This window comes from Octopus bimaculoides, chromosome 20 (genome assembly GCF_046866305.1).
Source record: "Octopus bimaculoides isolate indiv1 chromosome 20, ASM4686630v1, whole genome shotgun sequence".
Taxonomy (NCBI): Eukaryota; Metazoa; Mollusca; class Cephalopoda; order Octopoda; family Octopodidae; genus Octopus; species Octopus bimaculoides.
Genome location: NC_142947.1, coordinates 23,751,417 through 23,760,362, shown reverse-complemented (window position 1 = coordinate 23,760,362; position 8,946 = coordinate 23,751,417).

Sequence of the window (8,946 nt, the reverse complement as noted above, 5' to 3'; positions counted from 1 at the left end):
GGAAACTATCAAAGTGCGATATTCAAGCAATTTTGCTATTCAACTGCAAAAAAGGACATAAAGCAGCTGAAACTGCTCGCGATATCAATGAAGTGTTTGGTGAGGAAATGACCACTGAGTGGTCAGCTTGAAAATGGTTTAAACGATTTCACAGTGGAGACCTGAGCCTTGAAAATCATGAGCATAGTTGACACCAATCTGTCATTGATGATGGTCAATTAAAGACCATCATTGAGAAAGATCCACGTGAAACCACTCAAGAACTGGCAAAAGAACTTCAAGTTAGTCAGAAAACTGCCAGCAACCATTTGCATAAGATCAGAAAATCAAAACTGCTTGACAAATGAGTACCACATGATTTGAATGAAAATCAGAAAATGCGCAGATATGAAACTTGTACATTGCTTCTTCTCCGTAACCAGACGGATCCATTTCTTAACTGTATTGTAACTTGCATTGTATATTGGACTCTGTACAATAATAAAAATGTTCTTTGCAGTGGTTGAACCAAAATGAAGCACCAAAAACCTTCCCTAGACCAGAGCTCTTCAAAAAGAAGGTTATGGTGACTGTTTGGTGGTGTGCTGCTGGACTCATCCACTATAACATCTTAAAACCCGGAAAAACCATTACTGCAGAAACATATTGCCATGAAATTGCCAAAATGAATGAAAAACTGCTACTTCTCCATCCCAGACTGGTCAACAGAAGAGAACCAATCATTCTTCATGACAATGCTTGACCATATGTTTCACTAATGATGCTCCAGAAGTTGAGGGAACTTGGCTACGAAGTTCTTCCCCACCCAGTTTATTCCCCAGACCTTTCTCCTACCGACTACCACTTTTACAAGCACCTTGATGGTTTCCTGCGAGAGAAGGAGTTCAAAAATCAAACTGATGCTGAAAGTGCATTCAAAGAGTTCATCAGCTCCAGAACTCCAGATTTTTATGTTACCAGAATAAACAAACTTGCAGCTTGTTGACAAAAATGTGTTGATTGTAATGGTACTTACTTTGATGAATAAAATTTCCGCAGTGTTGAAATATATTGTGAATTTCATGTTTCAAAACGTTGCTTACTTTTTTATTCAACCTGACATACAAACATATAGGTGCAGGAGTGGCTGTGTGATAAGAGGCTTGCTTCCCAACCACATGGTTTCGGGTTCAGTTCCACTGCATGGCACCTTGGGCAAATGAGCTCTACTATAGCCTTGGGCCGACCAAACCTAGATGGAAACTGAAAAAAGCCCATCGCATATATATATATTAATGTGTGTGTCTTTGTGTTTGTTCCCCCACCATCACTTGACTACCGGTGTTGTTGTGTTTATGTTCCTGTAACTTAGCATGTCAGCAAAAGAGACCAATAGAATTAGAAAGAGACCGATAGAATTAGCCTTACAAAGAACAAGTCCTGGGGTTGATTTGTTCGACAGAAGATGGTGCTCCAGCATGGCTGTAGTCAAATGACTGAAACAAATAAAAGAATCTGTATTCAATTAATAGAGGAAAAGAAAATTGAGAGTTGAAAGTTAATAATTTTATTTTAGGTGTAGAACCAATGTTTTCTTGGATGTAATCATCCCTTTAAAAGGTTAATATATCCTCTAATCTATCTTATATATTAAAAGGCAAGTGATCTGTCTGTGTGTTGCATGAACAAATTCTACTCCTATAATTTACGACCGAATTTCACCAAATTTGACATGTGTGCTCTCTTTGATTTAGGGTACTTTTCTTAAAATTTTTTCCTCGAAATTCTGCGTCCCCAACATAAATAGACTACTCTCAATTCACCTAGGATTTGGCTTGAGCCAGCGAAAAATCATGACACCCAGCTGTAAAAAATCAATACTCTACTTTTTCAGCTGTGGCGAGCTCTTATTGGCTGCTTGCACAGTGCTGCCAGCAGTATTCATTTGCTATAGTGTTCATATCGTGTTTTTGAGGAATTGTTGATTGTTTTTGTTCTGCTTTGCAGTGCTTTTTCTGTTTGTGCTTTCTCTCCACGTGTGAGGAGAGTTAGCCATGTCAACGGTGAAGAGTATGTTTTATTCAGACCTTAGCGGGTCTGAATTGTCTTCTTTGCAAGAGTAGCTCGTGCAAGCAGTACAAAAGATGGATGAAAGTTTAAGGAAAAAAAGTTTTGCAGAAGCAACAGAATTCAGGAAAAAAGAAGTGGATTTGACAAATTTAAAAAAACTACAAGAAAAAATGGTATACAAGTGGTAACGTAAAGTTGTTACCACCCCAAGATGTATTGAACTATATGGAGAAAAGAACACTCATATACAAGGTGTATTTGATGGAAGAGAGGAGAATTGAAAGCATGTCGGCAGAAACAATTGAAAAGGTTTTAAGGTCAATCTGGCAAGATATAACATATCCTGTCAGAGGAAGCTGATACAGAACCATAGAGGTGCATTTCAAAACAGCAGGGATAGCTGAAGAACACTCAGTAACCCCACTAAGGATAGAAAGGGTGGTCCTCCTACCCACGTATCTTGGAAGAAGGACTTCCAAGATTAGGATGGAGGGAATCCCACCTGAAATTGATGTGGCTTGGGTTGCAGCAGCCGTACTTCTGAGGAATGAAGAAGAAATAGCTGTCCTCCAAGCCACAAAAACGGAAACATTAAAATGGAAAGGCCAAACATTAGAAATAAGCATACAAAGCACAAAAGAAAATCTCGAAAAAATACTAGAAACAGTAACTATAGGAGATATGGTGTTAAGAGTATGGGGGGGAGGGCAGAATCCCTCGATGTTTCAAATGTGGCCAAAAGGGCCACATTAGAGCGGACTGCCCTTCACAGAATAAGAAAAGCCAGGAGGAAGGTAGGAAGGAACCGGAGAAAGTGGAAGAGGCAATAAAGTTGAATGAAAAAGAACTGTGGAAGGTGGCAGAAGGAAGAAAAGAGAGGAAGAGAAAGAAAGTCAGAATGAATGAAAACCCCAACCTGCACCCACCTCACCCATACCATCCCAACCCCACACTCCCCCCGCACATCACAGTTAATAGTGTAGGACAGAAAGAGCTCTATCAACATATGCTATGATAGCACTATCTGATAGGAAACTACCAATAAAAAAAAATGAGTGACAGATGGAACCTGAAGGCAGGCAGTTTTGATAAGAAATTCACATTCTAGACATGATAGAAAGCTTTGATTTTGGTGAAATCAACAACATTGCCTTCATTAGATTTCTCTAAGGTGACAGCCCACTGGCAGGTGACATAGAAGAGTAGATAACCAATGGATCTGACTTAATGGATGAGGAAGGTGGTTATTAAAGGGAGAAAGAGATTAAAGTGTTGGAAAACATTATTGGTAAAGACTGTCACCATTATCTTTGAGATACTAGAATTGAATGCAAAAGAACAGTAGTTTACAGGATCAGAGGGGGTACTTGTCTTGGGAACAGAATACACTGTGGCATGTTTCCAAAGATCAGAGTGTATCTCTGTAGATTGGAAGAGATTGAAGAGCCTAGTATGTATAGGGGCTAGCTCTAAGGTGCAATATTTGAGGGTAATAGAAGTAACATTGTCAAGATTGCAGTCCTTGTTGGAATGAAGCAAAGAAGAGTTCTTTTGCACTTGGCATGTATGTATGCAAGGTGGTGAGCCTGGGGAGATGGAGAAGGATGGGGTATAGAACTGTGTAGTAACGCCTGCGCATGCGTAGTCTTACGCATGCGTAGAATTAAACAAGCAAGCGTTTCCCGCTCAATTCATTCTCTTTCTCGCTGGCCAGCGATTGAGCATGGACGTGTGTTTAAGCTGTCTCTCTACATCTTTCGGACTTACACTCGACAGCTCGCTCACAACTACAGAACAACGTCCCAACAACTATGCTCATACACACAGAAGCTGTAACAACAAGAACTAAAGATGTTTATATATTTACCACCTAAATAAAGTGTTGTTTAAGTTGTTTAGTCTGGAGTTCAGCGTTCCGTTATATTCTTTAATTATATAGTAGAAAGTCAGGTATACAATCTAAAGATGTATAACCCACTTTCTACTAAAGTGGTGACCCCGACGAAGAAAAACGCAGCATGGACTCTGGACTACCAACTTATAACTGGTGAACCTCGACTAAAGAACAAATACGGCCATGGAGACTGAACTACGGATTACCAACATCTCCAACCATAGTCAACACGACTCAACAAGAGCGGTTTTTATTCTCGCCTCTGTTAGAGTGGATTTTTTTCCACTCACGAAAAACAGACAGAATTACAGCCTGCTTTTTATGTTCTTATATGTCGCATTCACACTCTCACATTATACATACATATTTTATGCCACACAATAACTCTTGTTATTCATTTCACACGGTCGTTTTTTCATCTTGGGTTAAGAAAATTTTTCTTCGAGGTTTTCGCTAATGGTTGTACAGAGATTTGTCTGTCGATCATTCTGTAAAAGCGTACCTTTTCAAACACTCATCACCAAACAGTCTTTTCGCCACCAGCGTCGTGCGCCAACCAAGATTACCACCGTGACGACAACAATTACTACTATCAATTACAAGCTTTCCCCCCGACGTCGCCAAGTTTCAACTGAATCATTACCACCACACATACAGAACACAGCTATAGCAGTTCCTGCGCCGACGTCTTCATCAATGTACTCTATCTCGGTGTTTTGGGATTTTTCGCAGTCTATACTACAGACACTTTCACTTGTTCTGTGTTTTTTTTCTCACACACACACTTGTGCACTCATACATTTTCTTTCCTTTCAGGGAAAACAAACACTCAGACTTTTACATCGCGTGATTCCAGTTTCCTGGACAGTTGTCATCACGGTTGTTTTGTCATTGTCATTTCATTTATACATTGCATGTTCTGTGTTTTTTCTCACACACACACTTGTGCACTCATACATTTTCTTTCCTTTCAGGGAAAACAAACACTCAGACTTTTACATCGCGTGATTCCAGTTTCCTGGACAGTTGTCATCACGGTTGTTTTGTCATTGTCATTTCATTTATACATTGCATGTTCTGTGTTTTTTCTCACACACACACTTGTGCACTCATACATTTTCTTTCCTTTCAGGGAAAACAAACACTTAGACTTTTACATCGCGTGATTCCAGTTTCCTGGACAGTTGTCATCACGGTTGTTTTGTCATTGTCATTTCATTTATACATTGCATGTTCTGTGTTTTTTCTCACACACACACTTGTGCACTCATACATTTTCTTTCCTTTCAGGGAAAACAAACACTTAGACTTTTACATCGCGTGATTCCAGTTTCCTGGACAGTTGTCATCACGGTTGTTTTGTCATTGTCATTTCATTTATACGTTGCATGCATGTATTTCACAAGTGTACATTTCATTTCTTTGAATTTTCTTTGTGTGTGTTTGTACCACATCTTGTGGGTGGTTTTTCAGTGGCCATCCTGCCTCAGGCGTTCTAACAGATTTCATTTATTGTGCGTTTCCGCTCTGGCGAGGGAGCTCTGTAGTAATGCCTGCGCATGCGAAGAAATAAACAAGCAAGCGTTTCCCGCTCAATTCATTCTCTTTCTCGCTGGCCAGCGATTGAGCATGGACGTGTGTTTAAGCTGTCTCTCTACATCTTTCGGACTTACACTCGACAGCTCGCTCACAACTACAGAACAACGTCCCAACAACTATGCTCATACACACAGAAGCTGTAACAACAAGAACTAAAGATGTTTATATATTTACCACCTAAATAAAGTGTTGTTTAAGTTGTTTAGTCTGGAGTTCAGCGTTCCGTTATATTCTTTAATTATATAGTAGAAAGTCAGGTATACAATCTAAAGATGTATAACCCACTTTCTACTAAAACTGCATGCAAAACAAACAGTGAAAGAGAAGGCTTTCTTTGCTGATGTACTGTTCAAAGAGGTGAGATAAGCAGTTGGAGCTTATGTTGATATATCACCCAGAGGTCAGGAAGTGTACAACTTCAGGTAGAGTGTAAGGTGGTAGTCCATCAGTGTCCAACGATGACAAAATCTGTGTTCTTAGCAATGAGAGCACATGTGACTCTACAGTCCAAACTGGAAACACACAGGTGTCCACAAGTGTCATAACAGTAGTCAGTTGTTTAGATTGAGGCAGATGCTGCCCTGTGTCATCTGTCTCTTGCAGCAGCGAGATGCTGTCACCAGTCCTCTTTGAAGGCAGCTGCTGCTTGTGAAATGAGAGACCTCCATCCTTAACTGTCTGCAGCAAAGGCTTCAAGTTCAAGTGGACTAATGCTACTCCATTTGAAGTACTTTTCAGACTGTCCTTGTACTTCAGGTCTTTCTCATTTGCATGAGCCCTGTGTGAGCTCACTGTACAAGAGCTGCCTGCATATACAACAGTCAGTCATTCTGATGATGTGGTCAGCCCGGTGTAACTGAACTTTCAGCAGCACTGACTCAATGCTTGTTGAACCAACTCTGTCTAGCACTTGGTTTGTCACTCTGTCCTGCCAGCAACTGCTCATGGTCCTGCACAGTGCCTTTGTGTGAAACTGTTCCAGCTGTTTGATATGTTAGTGGTATGGGGCCCATGTTTCACATCCATAGTGTATACTATGCATCATACATCCATTGCATCCCCATTTGTAAAAGGCTCTACATCAGATGAAGATATGAAAAACATGAATGGCACTGTTTGTAAAATGTTCAGGAAAGCTTGCTGCTGCCATAGTTGGCTTGAAGATGAAATCAAATGGGATACTACACTCATGTATGAGCCAAAGGAGCCTCTACACAGACCTTCAACTTATTAGAAATAGCAGTCAATCATTCTCATATCATACACAATCATTCTACAAAAGGGAAGACATATTGCATAATATAATCTGACTGAGGACTAGTGGACCAGGTGGCTACACCAGGCTCCAATCTGATTTGGCAGAGTTTCTACAGCTGGATGCCCTTCCTAATGCCAACCACTCTGAGAGTGTAGTGGGTGCTTTTATGTGCCACCGGCACGAAGGCCGGTCAGGTGGTACTGGCAACGGCCACGCTCGAAATGGTGTATTTTATGTGCCACCTGCACAGGAGCCAGTCCATCGGCACTGGCAACGATCTCGCTTGAATGTCTTTTCACGTGCCAGGAAGGCGACGTTGGTAACGATCACGATGGTGCTATTTATGTGTCACCGGCACAAGCCAGACAGCTGTTCTGGCAACGATCACGCTCGGACGGTGCTCTTAGTGCTCCACCGGTACAGGTGCCATCACGGTTTTGCTTTTGTTTGCCCCAACAGGTCTTTGCAAGCCGAGTTTAGTGTTCCTCAGTCCTCAGTCAAATCGTCCAACCTATACAAGCATGGAAAGTAGATGTTAAACGACGATGATGATAATCTGAAGTGCATAATGTCCGAAAAGAAAGACAGGGAGGTCATGGATGGAACATATTTGATCACAAATTTCTTTGATTAGGGATCACTTGAGAATAAACAACATAAAATAAATTGTTTTCAAATTTACTTCCTGACTGAAGTACATAAATTTACAAAAATGGATTCAATGGTAATTTAGAGATATTTGCATAAACTATCTCATTTAAATACCTCTTTCTTTGATCCAACACATCTCAGTCTTAAGTTCCCCCCATGACCCACCCATTCACTAATCACAACCAATGAACATCTAAATTTCTTAGCATTATGTAAAATATAGTAATAACCACAAATGATCAGTTAATGGCACCCTTTCATTCACTTTGTATGACCAGTATAACAGAAACAAAATTTTCATGTTTTTGTGTCTTTGGTCAGCAAGTGTTATTTCCTATTTGCTTCTATCTAGAAATCAAAGAAAATGACTACTATTCCCTTCGAACTTTGCTCTTGTGACAGGGACATCAATGTTTTGAAACTGACCTATTTTCCATTACATTTCAGACAGATTCGGCACTGAGTTGCCGAAACAGAAATATTGTTATAACAAATGTTCTGCTCACTATCACAGATTTGTTTGCCAGTTGCTTGACCATAACCACTTGAGCATGTCCCCTTTGTAGCTGACAATATGTGCATCTCTAATCATGAGCAGGAGTAGTGAAGGAATATCATAGCTATGTATTCAGAGGAATTCTTTGGGGTTTGAATAAATGTAACAAAAGCAGTTTGAAGAAAATATTAGCCTTTTTCATACTTTCTAGGAGTAAGCAAATAGGAAATAACAGTTGCTACTCAAGGGCAAAAATCATGTTACATGGTGTAATTATTGGGTTATGCCCTTTAATACACCATGGGAAATCATTCCCTTGTCTATCAGCACTCATTGTGTGTCTATAAGATTAGTTATCCTTTCTTCTTTGGGTCCTTATCTCCAAATGGAGTTATAAGGACACCATTGTAATACATGATGCCTTGGATATTTTTAGAATCTAGTGGAACCCATCCTGCTCCAGATCTGATACAGCCAATTCTTTTTCCCCAGGAGAAATCGACCTTAGCACTGACCTGGTATTTAAATGACCATGAACTAATGAAAGGCAGGTTGACCTCAGAGCACAGTGAGCAAGAATGAATATTGCAAGACATTCTAAACTAACCTCTAATGACTGCCAACTTACAATTTTTATTATATATATAGTATACTTGTGTCAGTTATTTGGCATGTTTTCTCTTTGAATTAACTGCTGGGATTTTAATGCAAATTAACTGAACATTATAAGTAACAAATTGAAAAAAGAGAGAAATGGAAAAAGGCACACTAACAAGATAGTAAGTCTGAATTTCTTTCCTGACTCAAATTGCTACTTGTTAATATATTTTACCGTTATTTTCTTTTATCTGTTTCAATCATTAGACTGCAACCATGCTGGGACACCACCTTGAAGAACTTTTCGTTGAATAAATCAACCCTAGGACTTTTTTTAAGCGAGGTACTTATTCTATTGCTCTCTTTTTTGCTGAACTGCTAAGTTATGAGAATGTAAACAAA